Here is a 22611-nt window from a genome sequence, read left to right on the forward strand (position 1 = left end):
TTGAATGTCAAGAGGAGAAGGTTATATCCTCTCTTGTTGGCGATGGTCATTGCCTGGCACTTCTGTGGCGCAAATATTACTTGGTACTAAACAACCCAAGTGTGGAATAAAAGCAAACTACTGTGGATGCTGGAAATCTGAAATAAAAACAAGAAATGCTGGAAATACTCAGCAGGTCTTGCAGCATCTGTGGAGAGAGAAGCAGAGCTAACGTTTCGGATCAGTTCTGAAGTAGAGTCACTGACCCGAAACGTTAACTCTGCTTCTCTCTGCACAGATGCTGCAAGACCTGCTGAGTATTTCCAGCATTTCTTGTTTTTAACCCAAGTGTGGATATTGTCCAGGTCTTGCTGCATTTCTACACGGTCTGCCTCAGTATCTGAGGAGTCGCAAATAGTGCTGAACATTGTGCAATCATCAGAAAACATCCCAACTCATGATTTTATGATTGAAGGAAGGTCATTGATGAAGCAGTTGAAGATGGTTGGGCCTAGGACACTACCCTGAGGAACTCCTGCAGTGATGTCCTGGAGATGAGATGACTGACCTCCAACAAACACAACCATCTTCCTTTATACTCTCCAGTCAGCAGAGAGTATTCCCCGATTCCCATTCACTCCAGTTTTGCTAGGGCACATTGAAGCCATACTCAGCCAAATGCTGCCTTGATGTCAAGGACAGTCACTCTCACCTCCCCTCTTGATTTCAGCTCTTTTGTCCATGTTTGGGCCAAGGCTGTAATGAGGTCAGGAGCTGAGTGGCCCTGGCGGAACCCAAACGAAGCGTCACTGAACAGGTTATTGCTGAGCAAATGCCACTTAGTAGCACTGTTGACGACACCTTCCATGACTTTACTGATGATCGAGAGTAGGCTGATGGGGTGGTAATTGGTCGGGTTGGTCTTGTCCTGCTTTTTGTGGACAGGACATACCAGGGCAATTTTCCACATTCCCAGGTAGATACCAGTGTTGTCGCTGTACTGGAACAGCTTGAATAGGGGCATAGCTAGTTTTGGAGCGAAAATATTCAGTACTATTGTCGGAATGTTATCAGGGTCCAGATACTTTGCTGTATTCACTGCCTTCTGTCGTTTCTTAATATCACACAGAGTGAATCAAATTGGCTGTGGACTGGCATCTGTGATGCTGGGGACTTCAGGAGGAAGCCGAGATAGGTCATCAACTCTGCACTACTGGCTGAATATTGTTGCAAATGCTTCAACTTTGTCTTTCACACTGATGTGCTGGATTCCCCCATCATTGAGGATGGGCATATTTGTGGAGGCACATCTTCCAGTTAGTTGTTTAATTGTCCACCACCATTCACGACTGGATGCGGCAGGACTGCAGAGCTTAGATCTGATCCATTGGTTATGGGATTGCTTAGCTGTGCCTATCGCATGCTGCTTATGCAGCTTGGCAAGTGTGTAGTCCTGTATTGCAGCTTCACCAGGTTGACAACTCAGTTTGAGGTATGCTTGGTGCTACTCCTTGCATGCTTCCCTGCACTCTTCATTGAACCAGGGATGGTCTCCCGCCTTGATGCTAATGGTAGTGTGGAGGATATGAGGTTACAGATTGTGGTTGAGTACAATTCTGCTGCTACTGATGGCTCACCGTGCCTCATGGATGTCCAGTTTTGCATTGCTAGATCTGTTCGAAATATATCCCATTTATCACAGTGGTGGTGCCACAAAACACGATGGAAGGTATCCTTAATGTGAAGATGGGACTTTGTATCCACAAGGACTGTGCAGTGATAACTCCGACCAATATTTTCATGGACTGATGCATCTGCACCAGGCAGATTGGTGAGGACAAGGTCAAGTATGTGTTTCCCTCTTGTTGGTTCTCTCACCGCCTGAAGCAGACCCAGTCAACAGCTATATCCTTTAGGCCAGATCAGTTAGTAGTTGTGCCACCGAGCCTTTCTTGGTGATGGACATTAATGTCTCCCACCTAGTGTACATTGTGTACCCTCGCCACCCTCATTGCTTCCTCCAAGTGCTGTTCAACATGGAGTACTACTAATTCATCAGCTGAGGGAGGGCGGTGGGTGGTAATCAGCAGGAGGTTTCCTCGCCCATGTTTGACCTGATGCCATGAGAATTAATAGGGTCTGGAGTCGATGTTGAGGACTCCCAGGGCAATGCCCTCCCGACTGCATACCACTGTGCCGCCACCTCTGCTGTGTCTGTCCTTCTAATGGCACAGGACATGCCCGGGGATGGTCATGGCAGTGCCTGGACATTGTCTGTAAAGTATGTTTTGGTGAGTATGACTATGTCAGGTTGTTGCTTGACTAGCCTTTGGGACAGTTCTCCCAACTTTGGCACAAGCCCCAGATGTTCGTAAGGAGGACTTTGCAGGATCGACAGGACTGGGTTTGGAATTGCCGTTATCCAGGATCCTCAAAATAGCCTGTGTATTCTAACCCTTTGCAGGCCATATAAAGCCCGGATTCCTCTGACCCAGTGCATAGCCGAGCGTGAAGTGGGAATCTTCATCTCCAAATGCTCACAGTAACTTAACCCTTGACAGGTACTATAGTGCAGCGTCTTCTGACCCTCTACCTGCCCAGTAGGCCAGGGTTCTCAATTCATCGACAGGCCCAACAGACCCAGGATACTCTGCACTACGTTATACCAGGATGTTTCTACCCTCTCCAGCACAGAGAACTCTTAACTACAATGGGTACAAGAGCCCAAAGATTTTGACCAACTGGATAGCGAAATGTTCTCTGATGATCAGCATTGCTCTATTGTGGACAAGACTCCTATACTCCAAAGGCACTATAGTGCAGGATAATGTGGCCATCTACATGGCCAATCATGCAGTGTAACTGTGCTTCTGTAGGCACTATCATTCATTGTGTCCTTGCCCTCTACATATCTCAATAGCCCAGGGACACCCTCCCTCCTGTATAGCCCAGACTACTCTGGACATGTTCAACTCCTAAGGTACACTGATCATTTACGGGCCAAATGTCGCAGTGAACTCTAAGCTTCTGCACAGCACAAAATACTCTTCCTCCTACTGGTCTTATAGCAATGGGGAATTCTGGACCCCTGATGGCCCAATGGCCCAGGGTATTCAGGTGCTGTTGGACTGCAACAGGCCAGGGAACTTAGATACTCTCCTCAAGAACCCATTGTTCTCTGGCCTTCTTAAGGCCCAATAATTCAGGGTACTCTGGCACTCTGTATAACCCAAGTTACACTGACCTAGTGCAGATCGAATAGCCAAGGGCAATCTTAATGTTTGAAGTCCAATTAGTCCAGGGTTCTCTGATGCACGATGGGCTGCATGATGCTCTTCAGGTCGAATAACCAGGGGTAATGTGTGTCACTCCTCGCCCAACTGCTCATGCCTTCTGAGGAACCACAGGCTCAATTGCCCAGGGTAGTCTCACTCACTGCATAGTTCAATAGCTCAGGTTATTCTGACCAACTACAGTATCAATTTTGAAGGGCACTTTGAATGTCAACCGCAACAATAGTTCATGTTACTCATATTTTTTTATAGCCCCGAAAGCTGTAGTCCTCTGTAGGCCCAATAGCCCAGCATATTGAGATCCACCGCAAAGCACAAGGTAGCCTGATGATTTGCAGGTTCAATACCACCACCGTACTCATACCATCTACAAATTCTATAGCCCCAGGTACTCTGGACCTCTGCAGGCATATTAACGAAATGAACGCTTGCCCTCAGCAAAGGCCAGGCAAAATAGCCCAAATATATTGATCCTCATTGTATCCTAAGGTACTTGGGAATCTGTATAACACAATGGCCGAAGGTACCCTTAACTGCCTCTGGCTCTATAGGGCAGGATAAACTGACTATGTAATAGCCCCAGCCAGCTGTTCCTCTACAGGCTCTGTAGACCTGGATAATCTGATCGACTGCATAGTCCAATGGCCCAGACTACGCTGACATTCTGTGCAGACCAATAGATACAGTTACTCTTTCTCAATAAATGTGGCTGCTTTGAACTTCTGAAAGTTGGAAAGTGCACTGAACACAGACAGGTCCAGTGCTCCAGGTTACACTGACAATTTACATTCCAAATAGCTGAGTGCAATCTGAGTGCAGGTTCTCTGACCAATAACACAGAAAATTTTGACCATCTACATGTGCAATAGTACAGGATACGTTGATCCTCCGGTCATGCAGTAGCATAGGATCCTCTGTCACTGAACTCCACAGTCGTCGCCTGACTGCATGCTCCATTCTGGGGATGGTCCACCCGCGTGCCCGCCTGCCGTCATTTAATTGGCCAGCTGGAGCGAGCTTATGTTGCATTCGAGGATCGAGTTATGAGTGCTTGTGCTAGTGGCACATGCTCTTGATCCCAATGGCAGGATCTTGGACCTCCAGGAAAACATCCAACCCATTTCTCTCCCTGAGAACTGTCTACGGCTGAAACAGACTGTTTGTAAACTTGGTGGCATATTTAACACCGAGATAGGCTTCCAACGACATAATCGTGCCGTCATTAAGACTGTTGTGATGCAATCTGTGGTTGCAAGGCTCGTTTATTTTTAGACAGGCACTTAACAAAAGGATAACTAAGATTGAATCAGAAATGGAACCTAAAAAACCTGAGAAAAAAAAAACAGAAACTAAAAATGGAAACAGAAGCAGAAAGCAACATTTGGTTTCCAGAGAAACTGACACTGTTTATAACCAGAGAGAAGGATACCAGGTCCTCCCCAGATCAGGCAGATGAGGCAAGTGTTAAGGGCCGACAAGCAGCACAAAGTGAAGGCTGAATCCAGGAGCTGTTTTTGTTAAATTAAGCAGCCAGGTAACCAGACCCAGTCATAAAGAGTGCAGGTTGTTCCAGAAGGAGTCAGACAAAGGGAAGATTGGTACCTCCACGCCATCAAGACTGTCGTGAGCAGAGCTGAGGAGCTTCTGCAGAAGCGTGCCTCATGGCGAAGACTACACCTATGCAGTTTGGAGTGAGAAGGAACTGCTATCAGAAAAAAAGTGGCTAAATCCTTGAATAAAGGAGCAGAAAATCTACCTGAGGAACTTTAGAGTCGTGAAGAAATGTGTGGCTCACAATTGGTGCCATATGTGCACAGTGAATTCGTGGAATCCATCTCTTTTATAATTGATAGTCACTGTGTAACTTGCAATACATAGACTGATTGTGATCTTTCTGTTGATGCATGTTTAATTTATTCTGATTTTGGTTTGATTGCTAAAGTAAAAGATTTAAAAGAGAAATATTGCAAATTCTGTTTGGTAATCTCTATTGGGGTCATAACAAAATTGCTGGCTCGTCGGGGATAAAAGGAAATTACTCTGTGAAACAATTTTACTGGAACCTTCCAGAATTTAAGCAAACAAAATTCCACATTTACTTCAGCTGGGTTCATGGGAAACAACATGAGTATCATCAATGTACAAGAATTTGTTATGAGAGAAGAACTAACTCTCAATATATCACAGCAGTTGAAATGGTATGTTTGGCCGCTGTATCAGAATATACAGAGGTTCGCATAAGACCATTGGTTAAGAAAGCAGACATAATCCAAGAATTGGTTTCTTGTCTGAATTTACTGAAAGAAGAGGCTATTTCCACGAGTATTCAAGTGGAATTAGCAAATATTGAAGTGGAGAAGTTGATATTGAAAGGATCAAGCGAAGCTGAGATTGAAAAGTGCAAGAGAAGAAAGACAAAGAAGAATGAAAAGAAAGGGAAAAAGAAAGGAAAAAACAAAGAAAATTTTAAATAAGAAAAAAATGAAATCGGACTGGAGAGCAAAAACTGGATAGTGAAGAGAAGAAAAAAAAGAGAGAACAAGGAATGTGAAAATTGGCATTAGACCACAAAATGAAAATGGAAAAGTTCAATTCCCGTGGGAGTGTATCAGGGGTGAAAAGTTGAGGTTTAGCCAGATGAATCTCCTCGTAATTTTGATTCTGAAGAGAATATAAGCTTGGTACCTAAATTTACTGAAGAAAGAGTAGAAAATGCACGTTGCAACATTTGAGACAAATGTCGTGAATCTGAATCTAAATCGTGTTGGGCAATTCACCTACAGAGAACTTCCTTTGGAAAAGCTTTGGAGATATACTCATCTCTTTCCGATAAACACTCACGCGACTAAGATAAATACTACGGTTCTCGATGGCTATGAATTGGTAACAGAGGCCTAAAGATAGAAATTTACAAAATTTAAAACGCAGGGCCAGACATCCATGGAATTTACTTTCTTTGGCCTCCTTGTCTTGGGAGACAATGGGTAAGCGCCTGGAGGTGGTCAGTGGTTTGTGAAGCAGCGCCTGGAGTGGCTATAAAGACCAATTCGAGAGTGACAGACTCTTCCACAGGTGTTACAGATAAGATTGGTTGTTGGGGTTGTTACACAGTTGGCTCTCCCCTTGCGGTTCTGTCTTTTTTCCTGCCAACTGCTAAGTCTCTTAGACTCACCACACTTTAGCCCGCCTTTATGGCTGCCCACCAGCTCTAGCGATCGCTGGCAACTGACTCCCACGACTTGTGATCAATGTCACAGGACTTCATGTCGCAGGACTTCATGTCGCATTTGCAGACGTCTTTAAGGCGGAGACATGGACGGCTGGTGGGTCTGATACCAGTGACGAACTCGCTGTACAATATGTCCTTCGGGATCCTGTCATCTTCCATGCGGCTCACATGACCAAGCCTTCTCAAATGCCACTGGCTCAGTAGCGTGTATATGCTGCGGATGTTGGCCGCCTTGAGGACTTCTGTGTTGGAGATACGGTCCTGCCACCTGATGCCAAGGATTCTCTGGAGGCAGCGAAGATGGAATGAATTGGGACGTCGCTCTTGGCTGACATACGTTGTCCAGGCCTCACTGCCATAGAGCAAGGTACTGAGGATACAGGCTTGATACACTTGGATTTTTGTGTTCCGTGTCAGTGCGTCATTTTCCCACACTCTTTTGGCCAGTCTGGACATAGCAGTGGAAGCCTTTCCCAAGCGATTTCTCCATCTAGAGACAGGTTACTGGTGATAGCTGAGCCGAGGCAGGTGAACTCTTGAACCACTTCCAGAGCGTGGGCGCCGATATTGATGGATGCAGCATTTCTGACGTCCTGTCCCATGATGTTCATTTTCTTGAGGCTGATGGTTAGGCCAAATTCGTTGCAGGCAACCGCAATCCTGTCGATGAGTCTCTGCAGACACTCTTCAGTGTGAGATGTTCATGCAGCATCGTCAGCAAAGAGGACTTTCCATACTTTGGTCTTCGCTCTTAGATGGGCAAGGTTGAACAACCTGCCACCTGATCTTGTGTGGAGGAAAATTCCTTTTTCTGAAGATTTGAATGCATGTGAGAGCAACAGTGAGAAGAAGATCCCAAACAGTGTAGGTGCGAGAACACAGCCCTGTTTCACGCCACTCAGGATAGGAACGGGTAGGGACCAAGGCTAAGGGACTAAACCCTAACAGAAAATCCGGAGCAGAGCCCCGAAGGCAGTCATATGTCACCTTTGGCATGTTTCCAGCAGTTCCTGCAGGCATACTGGTGCCAAACGTCGTGCTCTGCATTCCTTTGGACTCCACCAGGAAGGCCAAGAGGGGGGTTTTGACGCGTGTGCAACTCACAACCTCCATACATCCGCCCAGGCATGCGCCATGGAGAGGTCACTCCATAATCGCCTCACAGTGACCAAAACAACATGGAAGGCAGCAGGTTACGGGTTATAAGTCCAGCTCAATTGGTGTAGCGATTGGGCGCTATGGGTTGCATTTGTCGGTGGGAGAGGTCACCGCATCTCACTGGACAGTAACTGCCCGCCTCAAACCGGGCAGCCCTCGGTCAGTAAGGTTCTGTCCCATCACAGTCCACCTGCTTCAATGGGGTCTTGGAGATCAGGGTCATTGCCCGACAAGTGGACTGCAACACCGCACCAAACAGCATGACAAAAAAGGGAAAGAAGGTACCAGCCCTTCGTTTTGCAAGCTGGAGCATCAGAACTATGTGTCCTGGCCTGTCGGAAGACCCTACACAAACCAACGATTCTCGGAAGACCGCCATCATTAACAACGAGCTCAGTAGACTCAATGTGCACATTGCAGCACTTTAGGAGACACGCCTCCCTGCGAGCGGATCTCTAAGAGAGCAAGACTACACCTTCTTCTGGCAGGGTTGGGATCCTGAAGAACCAGCACAGCATGGCGTGGGCTTTGCCATCAGAAACCCTTTGCTCAGCATGTAAGAGCCACCCTCAAATGGCTCGGAACGCATACTGTCCATCCGACTGTTCACTGCCTCAGGTCCAGTACACCTACTCAGCATCGATTCTCAACACTCTGCTCCCCACCTGAAGCTGAAGACCAGTTCTACAAGGAACTCCATAATATCATTAGTAGCATCCCCAATACCGAACACCTGTTCCTGCTCAGGGCCTTTAATGCCAGGGTTGGGGCCGACCATGACTCATGGCCTCCTTCCTTGGGCGCTATGGCATTGGAAGCATGAACGATAATGAACAGAGACTGCTTGAGTTCTGTACCTATCAGAACCTCTGCATCACCAACTCGTTCTTTCACACTAAACCCTGTTATCAGGTTTCTTGGAGGCACCCAAGATCACGTCATTGGCAGCAGCTGGACCTCATCGTCACAAGGCGAGCCTCTTTAAACTGCGTTCAAATCACACACAGCTTCCACAGTACTGACTGCGACACTGACCACTCCCTGGTGTGCAGCAAGATTAGAGTCAAACCAAACCAGATTTTGCACTGGAGTGCTGACTTTGGTTGCAATAGAGTGCTACAGTGGAAGTTTGGTAAGTGAGAATAATTAAGGGTTAATTTTATCTTAAATCTAATCTGTCTTTTATTTAGCAGATCAACTGTACAGTTGCTGTTAGGGATGGGGAAGGTAAGTTTTAGACCAGCTTGAAACAGGGTTCATTCAGGCTCTGCTGGCAGCTGCACCTTGTTAATTAGAGAATTGGTTTAAACCAGTTTTCGGGGGCTGGAGTGAGTCAGTAGAAAAGTGAGCCATTTAACAGTGCTGACTTTGTTTGCACTGGAGTACTGACTTGGGTTGCAATAGAGTGCGACAGTGAAAGTTTGGTAAGTGAGAAAGTTCGGTAAGGAGGGAGCTTGGAGCTCCTTTCATTTCCTACCTGTCCTCAGATTGAGGGGAGCCCAGAGCTTCCAAAGATCACAGCTGACTGGGAGAAGACTTGGAGGGCAGAGTTCTGGACCGGTAAGTAGAAAAAACTTGCCTCTGGTAAAAAAAAACTGAAAGTGACGTCACAGGAAAGCTGTGACCTGATTGGCTGGTAGGGATTTTTTTTTACTGAATTTGAAAATAAAACATTGATAAAAATTGATTAAAACCCTAATTAACAAGTACAGTAACTAAACCAGAGGGAGGAGATTACTGTATTTAGTTAGCATTTAATATTTATAGGAGGAATCTAGCACAAGGGACCATATAGTTATAACCATTTAATAAGGATTCAATAAGTATTTATTTATTTATCTTAAATTAATTCTATTAATTAATGCTAGAAATGTCAGTTAGAGGTGTGAAGTGCTTCACCTGTGAGATGTGGGAGGTCCGTGACGCTTCCATCGTTCCTGACGACTACATCTGCAGGAAGTGTACCCAGTTGCAGCTCCTCACAGACCGCATGGATCGGTTGGAGCGGCAACTGGATACACTTGGGAGCATGCAGGTGGAAGAGAGCGTCAAAGACAGGAGTTTTAGAGAAGTGGTTCCACCCAAGGTGCAGGCAGACAGATGGGTGACCGCTAGAAGGGGCAGGCAGTCAGTGCAGGAATCCTCTGCGACTATCCCCCTCTCTAACGAGTATACCGTTTTGGATACTGTTGGGGGGATGGCCTATCAGGGGAAAACAGCAGCAGCCAGAGCAGTGGCATCACGGCTGGCACTGTTGTACAGCAGGGAGGGACAAAGCGCAGAAGAGCAATAGTTATAGGGGACTCTATAGTCAGGGGCACAGATAGGCGCTTCTGTGGACGTGAAAGAGAATCCAGGATGGTATGTTGCCTCCCTGGTGCCAGGGTCAAGGATGTCTCAGAACGGACAGCGGGCATTCTGAAGGGGAGGGTGAACAGCAAGACGTTGTGGTACACATCGGTACCAATGACATAGGCAGGAAGAGTGATGAGGTCCTGCAGGGGCAGTTTAGGGAGTTAAAAAGAAAGTTAAAAGACAGGATCTCTAGGGTTGTAATCTCGGGATTACTCCCTGTGCCATTTGCCAGTGAGGCTAGAAGTAGGAAGACAGTGCAGGTGAACACGTGGCTGAACAGCTGGTGTAGAAGGGAGGGTTTCAGATATCTGGACCTTTGGGATCTCTTCAGGGACAGATGGGACCTGTACAAGAAGGACTGGTTGCATCTAAACTGGAGGGGCACAAATATCCTGGCTGCGAGGTTTGCTAGCGTTACTCGGGAGTGTTAAAACTGGTGTGGCAGGGGGGTGGGAACCAGAGCAGTAGGACAGCAAGAAAAATAAATTAGGGGGAACTAGTAAATAAGGCCAGTAAGAGTAAGAGGAAGAGCAGGCAGGGAGATGCTGCGGAGCACAGTGGGACTGGTGATCTGAAGTGTATTTGTTTCAATGCAAGAAGTATAACAGGTAAGGCAGATGCGCTTAGAGCTTGGATTCGTACTTGGAACTATGATGTTGTTGCTATTACAGAGACTTGGTTAAGGGAAGGACAGGATTGGCAGCTAAATGTTCCAGGCTTTAGAAGCTTCAGGCGGGATAGAGGGGGATGTAAAAGGGGTGGAGGAGTTGCATTACTTGTTGAGGAGAATATCACAGCTGTACTGTGGGAGGACACCTCGGAGGGGTCGTGCAGCGAGGCAATATGGGTTGAGCTCAGGAATAGGACGGGTGCAGTCACGATGTTGGGGGTTTTCTATAGACCTCCCAACAGCCAGCGGGAGGTAGAGGAGCAGATATATAGACAGATTTTGGAAAGATGTAAAGGTAACAGGGTTGTAGTGGTGGGTGATTTTAACTTCATCTATATTGACTGGGACTCATTTAGTGCTAGGGGCTTAGATGGGGCAAAATTTGTAAGGAGAATCCAGGAGGGCTACTTGAAACAATATGTAGATAGTCCAACGAGGGATGGGGCCGTACTGGACCTGGTATTGGGGAATGAGCCCGGCCAGGTGGTCGAAGTTTCAGTAGGGGAGCATTTCGGGAACAGTGACCATAATTCCATAAGTTTTAAGGTACTTGTGGATAAGGATAAGAGTAGTCCTTGGATGAAGGTGCTAAATTGGGGGAAAGCTAATTATAACAATATTAGGCAGGAATTGAAAAATTTAGATTGGGGGCGGCTATTTGAGGGTCAATCAACATATGACATGTGGGAGTCTTTCAAATGTCAGTTGATTAGAATCCAGGACTAGCCTGTTCCTGTGAGGAAGAAGGAGAAGTTTGGCAAGTTTTGGGAACCTTGGATGACACGGGATATTGAGAGCCTGGTCAAAAAGAAAAAGGAAGCATTCGTAAGGGCTGGAAGGCTAGGAACAGACGAATCCCTTGAGGAATATAAAGACAGTAAAAGAACAAAGAACAAAGAAAATTACAACACAGGAGCAGGCCTTTCGGCCCTCCAAGGCTGTGCCGATCCAGATGCTCTATCTAAACCTGTCGCCTATTTTCTAAGGGTCTGTATCTCTTTGCTTCCTGCCCATTCATGTATCTGTCTAGATACATCTTAAAAGACGTTATTGTGCCCGTGTCTACCACCTCCACTGGCAACGTGTTCCAGGCACCCACCACCGTCTGTGTAAAAAACTTTTCACGCATATCCCCCCTAAACTTTTCCCCTTTCACTTTGAACTTGTGACCCCTGGTAATTGAATCCCCCACTCTGGGAAAAAGCTTCTTGCTATCCACCCTGTCTATACCTCTCATGATTTTGTACACCTCAATCAGGTCCCCCCTCAACCTCCGTCTTTCTAATGAAAATAATCCTAATGTACTCAACCTCTCTTCAAAGCGAGTGCCCTCCATACCAGGCAACATCCTGGTGAACGTCCTCTGCACCCTCTCCAAAGCATCTACATCCTTTTGGTAATGTGGCGACCAGAACTGCACGCAGTATTCCAAATGTGGCTGAACCAAAGTCTTATACAACTGTAACATGACCTGCCAACTCTTGTACTCAATACCCCGTCCGATGAAGGAAAGCATGCCGTATGCCTTCTTGACCACTCTATTGGCCTGCGTTGCCACCTTCAGGGAACAATGGACCTGAACACACAAAACTCTCTGTACATCAAGGTTCATCCAACTTTCCCGAAACTTGCCAAACTTCTTCTTCCACACAGGACTTTTCCATTTAAAAGGAAGTTAATCAAGGAGTCAGGAGGGCAAAAAGCGGTCATGAAAAGGCATTGGCAAACAGGATTAAGGATAATCCCAAGGCTTTTTATACATATATAAAGAACAAGAGAGTAACCAGGGAAAGGGTTGGCCCACTCAAGGACAGAGAAGGGAATCTCTGTGTGGAGCCAGTGGAAATGGGCGAGGTACTAAATGAGTACTTTGCATCAGTATTCACCAAAAAGAAGGACTTGGTGGATGATGAGCCGAGGGAAGGGATTGTAGATACTCTCAGTCATCTCATTATCAAAAAGGAGGAGGTGTTGGGTGTCTTGCAAAGCATTAAGGTAGATAAATCCCCAGGGCCTGATGGGATCTACCCCAGAATACTGAGGGAGGCAAGGGAAGAAATTGCTGGGGACTTGACAGAAATCTTTGCATCCTCATTGGCTACAGGCGAGGTCCCAGAGGATTGGAGAATAGCCAATGTTGTTCCTTTGTTTAAGAAGGGTAGCAAGGATAATCCAGGAAATTATAGGCCGGTGAGCCTTCCGTCAGTGGTAGGGCAATTATTAGAGAGGATTCTTCGGGACAGGATTTACCCCCATTTGGAAACAAACAAACTTATTAGCGAGAGGCAGCATGGTTTTGTGAAGGGGCGGTCGTGTCTCACTAATTTGATCGAGTTTTTTGAGGAAGTGACAAAGATGATTGATGAAGGAAGGGCAATGGATGTTATCTATATGGACTTCAGTAAAGCTTAGACAATGTCCCTCATGGCAGACTGGTGCAAAAGGTGAAGTCACACGGGATCAGAGGTGAGCTGGCAAGATGGATACAGAACTGGATCGTTCATAGAAGACAGAGGGTAGTATTGGAAGGGTGATTTTCTGAATGGACGGATGTGACTAGTGGTGTTCCACAGTGATCAGTGCTGGGACCTTTGTTCCTTATAGTATATATAAATGATCTGGAGGAAAATGTAGCTGGTCTGATTAGTAAGTTTGCAGACGACACAATGGTTGGTGGAGTTGCGGATAGTGATCAGGATTGTCAGAGGATACAGCAGGATATAGATCGGTTGGTGATTTGGGTGGAGAAATGGCAGATGGAGTTTAATCCGGACAAATGTGAGATAATGCATTTTGTAAGATCTAATGCAGGTGGGAAGTATACAGTAAATGGCAGAACCCTTAGGAGTTTTGACAGGCAGAGAGATCTGGGCGTACAGGTCCACAGGTCACTGAAAGTTGCAATGCAGGTGGATAAGGTAGTCAAGAAGGCGTACGGCATGCTTGCCTTCATCGGTCGTGGCATAGAGTATAAAAATTGGCAAGTCATGCTGCAGCTATACAGAACTTTAGTTAGGCCACAATTAGAATATTGCGTGCAATTCTGGTCGCCACACTACCGGAAGGACGTGGAGGCTTTGGAGATGGTACAGAAGAGGTTTGCCAGGATGTTGCCTGGTCTGGAGGGCATTAGCTATGAGGAGATTTTGGATAAACTCGGATTGTTTTCACTGGAACGATGGAGCTGGAGGGGTGACATGATAGACGTTTACAAAGTCTTGAGTGGCATGGACAGAGTGGATATTCAGAAGCTTTTTCCCAGGTTGGAAGAGTCTGTTCCTCGGGGAAATAGGTTTAATACCTACATTTGATGAACCGTTTGGTAGAGTTCCTGTGGACTGTGCTGGACCCTTACTTACGACCAAGACAACTCATAAGCATTTCCTGCCCATCATGGATTTTTCCTCCAGATTTCCAGGGGCAGTACCATAGAAGATCACTGCGAAAATTGTAATTGATGTGATGCTAAAGTGCTTTTTTTTCAACCAGTTATGCGTTGCCAAAAGATATTCTGTCTGAAAAATGATCAAATTTCATGTCAGGTGTATTTCAGGCTATCATGTGAAATTTCGAAGCGAAGCCACTCAAGTAGTCGACCTGTTACACATAGTCACAATGTGCTTTGGAAAGGTATCACTAAACCGTGAACAATATGATTAGGGTCTCCTATTTTGACTATCCACAGGATTGAGGTACCAAAACCAGACGCATCTCAAAGATTCTGCACAGTTTGCCGAAAGGTTAATATGGTAACTGAGATCAACTCCTATCGAATCCAAGCCTTGAGTATTGTATTGCTACAGTGGGAAACTCAACCTTTGTTAGCATGGTTGGTTTGCTTAAAAGATATTGGCAAGTATTCATATCCGAGCAAACTAAAGAAATTCTGCTCTTGTGACACCAGATGGTCTGTTCCAATATAACGTCATGCCATGAGAAATGCACTGGATACATTTCAAAGAATAACCAATCAAGAGTTTGCCGGTTTGAGTAATTTTGTTGTGTACATTGATGACCCGTTTGTGTCCAGCGACACGTGGAGTGATCCTGTCAGACATTTAACAGCTCTATTTGACAGGCTGGCAAAAGCTTGTCATAAACCTATCAAAGAGCTAGTTGGCAAGGCAAGTTCACATATTTAGAGCATATTGTGAGTCAAGGTCAAGTGTTACGGCAAGACACCAAGGTTCAGGCAATTATAGGTTTTCCTGTACCAAAGACAAAGATAGAAGTTTTACACTTTTGGGGAAGTTTTTTGTACATTAAATGTGTCCCTAATTTCAGCACAGTAGTCATCCCATTGGCAAATCTGCTCAAGAAAAACACTAAGTTCAAATGCTCAGAATCATGGCAAACGGCGTTTGAAATTTTAAAGTCCATTTTGATAAAGGAGCCAGTTCCTGCACCCCCAGATTTTATTAAGCGAATTCCAAGGTAGTTATCGACATGCAACATGGAAAATGTTTATTGTAAATCGCTGTAACATTAACCTCCAATGAAGAACTCAGATAAAGCAAATACTGGAAAATCCATGCCAGCAAGGCAACTCAAGCAAATAAGAGGAGCTTCTGGAGAAGTATGCCTTGTGGTGAAGTGCGCACATGGATTGAAAGGGAACTGCTGTCAGAGAAGAACACGTTAGGGTTAGGGTTAGTGGCTAAATGCTTGCAGACAGGAGCTGAAAACTCACCTGCAGAAATTCAGAGTTCCGAACAACTGTGTGGTTGAAATTTCGTGCCATATACACTGGGTGGACTGCCCCTTGAATCAGTGAGACCCATCTCTGTTGTATCTGATAATTATCGTGCAATTCATAACATCTATCTATCTACCTATTTATCTATCTATCTACCTATCTATCTATTTATCTGTCCCACCCAAATAGTGATACATTCAGACAGCAAAGAAGGAGGCCATTCAGCCCATCGAGTGTTTGCTGGCTCTTTCAAAAATGCATTGCAGTTAGTTTCACCCACCGCTCTTTTGTCATATCCCTGCATTTTTGTCTTTAAAGTACTTATGCAATTCTCTTTTGAAGGCTCCACCTGAATTTGTATCCACCACTCTTTGATACACTGAATCCCAAATCCTAACCATTTCTTGCGTAAAAATAATTCCTTCATGTTGCCTCTGGACAGTTTGCTAATAGATTTTATTCTGTGCCCTCTGACGATCAACCTTTCAAACATGATTGTGCACGCAAAGATATATCATCTGAGTGTTCACAAAACGGTGAGGGTGGACGTATGAAAGAGCTGATAGATCATTGGTACGGGAAACAGCAGAGACAGCTAGAGAGGGCATTATTTGAGGTGTCTAAGGCACCGAAAGGAAAAGTAACAATGAGAATATGCTCATCATCAAGACTATGCAAAACAAGAGTCAAAAGAAGACAAATGACGAGTGAAGGAATGAAGCAAGCAGAACCAGAGGGAAGAAATGAGAAACTAGAAACAGAAATGCCCTGACTAGGTATTGGTAAAGAGGACAAAGCAAATCAGAGACAAGAGGAATGACAATGAGAGATGGAATAAGTAGAAAGTAAATAGGAGATATGGAGAATGTTAGAAAGGTAGGTGAAGAGGCCCAGATGATTGGAGTTTTCACACTGAAAGGGTCAGAGCAAGGGATTGCGAGAGATGCAAAAGGGGAATTGTCAGAGTTCAAACATAAGAAGAGAGAATAGAAGAACTCCATCCACATTTCAAATACAGAAGACACAACGCTGGCCTTGATTTGAAATGTCCTGCATTGTATACCTGGATTACAGTCGGAATACATCAGCTGAGTACTTGCAGATCTTGCTCCCAAAGGCGTCCCCATCTGCTGTTTCTGTAATACCTTCTTGCCTAATGTGCTTGGTAATGAAAGTATAGAGCGTGTTTGTTCAACAGCCTGCAACTAATGAAACTCGGCATGCAAACTAATTGGGTCATTAGAGATGAAAACATCCTACATAATCCACTGTTGTATTCACTTTTGCAATATTGCAGTTTGAATGATCTTCTATCTCACCCATCAGAAGAAATTCTCTTCATGCAAACAGTGTTTGGTTCAGAAACGACTCCGATAGAGGTCATATTTTACCCCGTTCTTGCAGCAACTGGCATACCTGGTAAGGTATTTTCAGAATGCAATGTTTATATAGCACACCGTGCAACTGTATCACTGTTCACGTTGTGTCCCTGGTAAATGTTGTAACTTGATCTGGAAATGTTTGCCCTGCAGTTTTCTCTCCTGCTCCCGTTGTGCAACTCGTTTTTGGTCTTGCTGCTGTTTCCTCTCCTGCATATTTTATATCCTCTATGTATCATGTCTCCTGCTCTTTTAACCCCTGATGTTGTCTTCTCTCATATTCCATTTTATTTGATGTTGTTTTCTCCCCTGACCGTTTTCCCCTTGGTGTAGCTATCTCTCCTGCACCTTTATCTTTACTTTTGTCTTCCCTCCTGCTGACTTTCAAACTTTAAGCTGTATTCTCCCCTGCTTGTGGTGTCCTTGGTAATGTCTTCCTTCACCATTCTTTTCTCCTTGGTGAATTTTTCTCTCCTGCTCTTGTTATCCTTTGTTTTGTCTCTTCTCCTTCTTCCTTTGATTGCTGGTGCTGTCCTCTCGGCTGCTCCATTTGTCCTTGGTGCTCTCCTCAGTCCTATTCGATGTATCCTTCGTGCTGTATTCTCTACTGCTCCCGTTGATACTTGTTGATGTATTCTTTCCCCCTCCCTTTTCTGTTTGATGGTGTTTTCTCGCCTGATGCCATTTTATCCTTCTCTCCTGCATATTTCATAGTTGTTTCTTTCTTCTCTTCTAATGCATTTGACACTTGTTGTGTCTTCTCTCTTCCCTGGCTTCAATGGCTTGAGACTGAGAGTGTCCACGTAAACTGGGCAAACTAGGTAATGAGTAAAAAGATAGAAAATCAGTAGGAAATGTTTACAAAATTGCTAAATAGACAGTCATGGACAACTAAGGAGTTAAGAGATGACATAGCATGTAAAGAAAAAGGACACAAAAATGCAAAACAAGAGGCACAGATGTTGGAGAATTGTAAAGATGCAAAGAAAAGGAAAGGGTGGAAAAAGAAAGCAAGACTGACAAAACGCGAGTCTGAAAAGGAAATAAATGCAGCGATGAGTAAAGTGTAGATAGGCTGGGGTTGTTCTCCATGGAACAGAGAAGGCTGAAGGGAAATCTGATTGAAATGAACAAACTTTTTGAGGGGCCTGGATAGATTGGAGGTGACGGGCCTTTTTTACCTTAGCAGTGAGGTCAGTGACCAGGGCCATAGAATTAAACTGATTGCAAGAAAAATTAGAGGGGAGTTGAGGATTTTTTTGTTTTCACCAAGAGGGAGGTGGGGTATGAAACACATTGCCTGAAAGAGTAGTTGAAGCAGAAACCCTCAACTGATTCAAAAGGTGTCTCGATATGCATTTCATGTGCCATAATCTGCAGGGCTACGACCAAATTCTGGAAGGTAGGATTAGAATAGGTGGTTCATTGCTCGGCTGGCACAGAGACGATGGGCCAAATGGCCTCTTTCTGTGCCTTAAACCTTCTATGATTCTATGAGAGACAGCGATACAGAAATGGAGAGACAGGGAAGAAGGGGCAGAGACACAGAGATAGAGAGAATGAGACAGAACGAGGAACAGCGAGCATTGCAGATTGAGAGACAGATAGGCAGACAATGAAATGGAGAAAAAGGAATAGGTAGAGAGACGGTCAGAGAGAGAGAGACAGGGTGAGAGATAGAGAGGAAGAAAAACGGAATGAGAGAGTCAGAGTAGGAGAGGGTGCAAAAGAGAGAAGCAGTGACTCAAATAGTCACAAAGAGAAGAAGGGGAAAAAGAAAGAGAGATAGGAAATAGAGGTATACAGAGTATGGGAAAACAAGATAAAAAGAGGAGAGAGTGTGGGAGATAGTGTAAGAGCAGCAGGCAGAGTAAGAGAGATAGGGATGGGAAAACAGAGAGGTGCAAATTGGGACAGGGAGAGTGAATGAAACAGAGAGAGAAACACAGAGAAGGAGAGAGAGGCAAAGCTCAGTTCATCTGATGCTGGGACCCTCATTCATGTCTTTTTTTTACCGTGAGAATTGTCTATTTCAACGCACTCCTGGCCAGTCTCCCACATTCTACTCTCTATAACCTTGTGGTCATCCAAAGATCTTCTACCCTATTATAATTTGCCCAAACTTATGTTCACCCAACATTGCTGAGCTCACTGACTAACATTGGCTCTTCGTCGTTCAGCCACACCTCACTGTGATCCTTGCTACATTTTTTTCTTCTGCTCTTTTTCTCCTATGTGTTGGTTTCTTTAATGCTCTCTGTATCCATGGTGCTGTCGTCTTCCCTGTTCGATTTATCATTGCTGACTTGTCTTTTGCTCTTTTCAACTTTGGTGTTGTCTTCTCTCCTGCTCCTGTTATCTGTGATGTGGTCTTCACTCGTGCTCTTCTTTTCTTTGCGTTGCCATTTTTGCAGCTCCGGTTAGAATCAGAAAATAGTAGGGCTCATTGGATCCAAGTTAGACTTTCTAGATTGGAAAGCTCACGCATTTAAGATCAGGTGTTAATTCAACAATCTAGTGTGGAACGATCCCACAATACAGCTCATCTCAGGAAAAGAAAGCAGAATGCAATGGGCGATTGGCGGGCTGGAATTACATTTTAAATACCATGTACACATGAATCAATTTGATGATTAGGAGTCCAGTTCCAAACATATATATATGTGTGTGTCTATGTATTTGATTTTCTCTCAGTTAACTTGGTGGCGATCGGGATCCTGTCTCGGAGAAAGTGTGGTCTCTCTACGTGCATCACTCGCTACCTGGTGACCATGGCGACAGCAGACCTCATGGTCATTATCTGTAATGTTATATTGCATCGCATTGCTACACTTTATTGGCGGGAGTCCTTCCTGCTCTACATTCCTGTATGCAGATTCGTTTTATACCTATCTGCGACTTCCATAGACAGTTCTGTCTGGTTGACTGTCGCTTTTACCTTTGACTGTTTTACAGCCATTTGCTGTCAGAAGATAAAAACAAAATATTGCACTGGGTAAAATGCGGCTGTGGTTACCATCACGTTGAGCCTGCTGTTCTGCTTAAAGAATATTCCATGGCCCTTCTTGTATAGATCGTATCATGCATTTGACACTATGCCACAGGGTATCGTCAAATCGTTATGTTGAACTCAAATGGAAAACTTTTGCTTGGATTTCCCAATTGTTAACTCCATTGCTTCCATTCTTTTTGGTTTTCTTGTTGAACGCTCTCACTGTCAGACGTATTTTAGTGGCCAGTCAGGCTCGGAGGAGCCTCAGGGACAGCAGCAATAGTGAGAAAAACAAAGACCCTGAGATTCTGAACCGCAGAAAATCCATTATTTTACTTTTGGCAATATCCAGCAGTTTTATCCTGCTCTGGATGACAACGGTCGTTTATTCAATATTTTATCAAATTGCAGGCGCCTTTAAGCGCAAATCTGCATCCAACCCTTTTGTAACATTTCAAGAAACTGGAATTATGCTTCAGCTTCTGAGCTCCTGCACCATTTACACAGTGACCCAGAGTAAATTCAGAGAGGAGCTGTTCAATGCGCTAAGATATCCTTTTACTCTAATTGGTAAATATGTTAAATGAAAAAAAACAGCCAGATCGCCCACCAAAAAATCGCAATTCAATCGTAACAAAAAGAAAATGCCGTAGGGTCTCAGTGATGGGGCGAATAATGTTTCCTTTAAATTCATTTGTTGTCAAAAGTTTGATCAAAATCACACATAAAAGCATTCAACAAAAATGAATAAAAGTAAACAGGTAGGCAATATTAAATATGCGAAATTTGACAATACTGTTGAAATGAAGGAGAAGGGTGTGTGAGTAAATAAAGTCAGTTTACAAATTACTTCATACTACATCTGACCAAATATAGTGGCTGCAGTATTTGTATAAGCCTACATCTGACACACCGTAAATAGTTCACTGTAACTATCTTTATTCTGTGCAGAAATCTTGTGCAGGCATGGTTCCCCTGAGCCATTTCTCTGCCCAGTTGGGTGATCTGATGGATGTACAGTCATTTACTGCTGACAGAAGGCTATCCATTCTTTCTACATTTCACTTATGTTGATTCCATGCTGGCATCTCATTCCTGCAAGTCCATTATGGTCCTGAAGATGCTGCAAAATTTGCGATTGGGATATAAATATGTATTTAATTTTAGTCCAAACTCTCCTATCAATGGAATCATGGCACGTTTCGCAAGTCCTGATTCTTGTCACCTCACAAAGGAGCCTTTCAGCTTTGTTATCATAAATCTACTGATTCGGCTTCAATTGTTCATTGTTTGCGTGGTGAGAGCAGTTCACCAAGAAAAAGGAATTCAGTTTGAAATTGGTATGGATGTTGCCATAATATTTTGTTAACATTTTACCATTCACCCTTGCTCGTTGTTTCACTTTACAACCTCGATAAAACATAGAAGCATAGAATTGTTACATGGAGGCCATTCGTCCCATCGTGTTCATGCTGGCTATCTGCAAGAGTTACTCCGCTCATCCTACTCACCTGTCCTTTAGTCGTAGCCCGCGTTTTTTTTTTCCTCAGATCATTTTCCAATTCTCATTTCAAACCCACGCCTTGATCTGTCTGCACCATAATCTCAGGTTGTACATTTTAGATACTAACTACTCGCTGCAGAATAATGTTTGCTTTGTTTTTTTCTCAAGACGCCATTTCTTCTTTTGCCATTCGACTTTAATCGGTTTCCTCTCCTTCTCGACTGGTCATCCAATGAGAACAGACTGTCCCTATCTACTCTGTCCAGAACACTGGGAAAATAACACCATATTTGCCTCTGCAAAATTCAAAATTCAAGTGGAGTGCAGCAAGAATGATCTGTCGAGAGGATCCCATTAAGCACCAAATTGAATGATGTCCTTTTACGAAAATTTATGGAAAAAGTCTTTGTGATCATATTGTACAAAGCGGAAAATGAAAAACATCCCCATAGAACTGACAAACTTGCTCAACTTTAAATTGAATACACTATTGTATCGCAGGGTGGTGTCATTTGTAAGACAAAATTATGTTGATTAAAAAATACACAAGTTACTTTTGGGTATTGATTTTTTGTATCAATCCACAAAAAAGAAAGCATTACAACTGGAATTGACCAGGCAGGGCCAGCATTTGTTGTCCATCCCTAATTGCCCGTGAGAAGGTAGTGGTGAACTGCCTTCTTGAACCACTGCAGTCCATCTAGTGCAGGTACACCCGCAGTGCTGTTCAGGATGGAATTCCAGGATTTTGATCCAGCGACAATTCATTCAACCATCTATGGCCTCCTAAAGTCTGTCACTCTTCTCTTTATGGTGTACCATTTGAGAACATTGAAACTGGGTTCGCAATGAAAAAGGCCCATGTGCTCAATACACATGAAAATGAGTTGTGGTCCTAATATTGGATCTGCAAAATATCATTGTACTTTATATACATATATATAAAATGTAATTAATGTATTGAGGGCATTTCTGGTAAGGTTAACAGGTATGGCCCATCCCTAATGCCCTTCAGATGATTTTAGTGATCTGCCTTCTTGAACCACTGCACTCCCTGTGGTCAACCATCTCACAGTACTGTTAGAAACGGAATTCCAAAAGTTAAACCTAGAAATGATGAAGGATCGACAATATAATTCCAATTCAGGATGTGTCTTGGATGATAGCTTAAACGTGGTGATGTGCTCTTCTGCCCAAATCGTTCTAGGTGCGAAAAGTCACAGTATTGTCAAAGAAATCTTGGTGGGTTGCTGCAGCGTACCTTGTCGCTGGTACAGAATGCAGCCGTCTTGCGCCACTGGTGGAGGGCAGGAATGTTCATAGTGGTGGTTAGATGTCGATAAAGTGAGCTGCTTT

General features: G+C 44.3%; 1 pseudogene; it reads left to right on the top strand.

The window, feature by feature from the left end:
* Positions 1 to 18112: 18112 nt before the first annotated feature.
* On the top strand, positions 18113 to 20338 carry LOC137345154 (probable G-protein coupled receptor 139; annotated as a pseudogene).
* Positions 20339 to 22611: the final 2273 nt, after the last annotated feature.

This window comes from Heterodontus francisci, chromosome 28 (assembly GCF_036365525.1).
Source record: "Heterodontus francisci isolate sHetFra1 chromosome 28, sHetFra1.hap1, whole genome shotgun sequence".
Classification (NCBI taxonomy): domain Eukaryota; kingdom Metazoa; phylum Chordata; class Chondrichthyes; order Heterodontiformes; family Heterodontidae; genus Heterodontus; species Heterodontus francisci.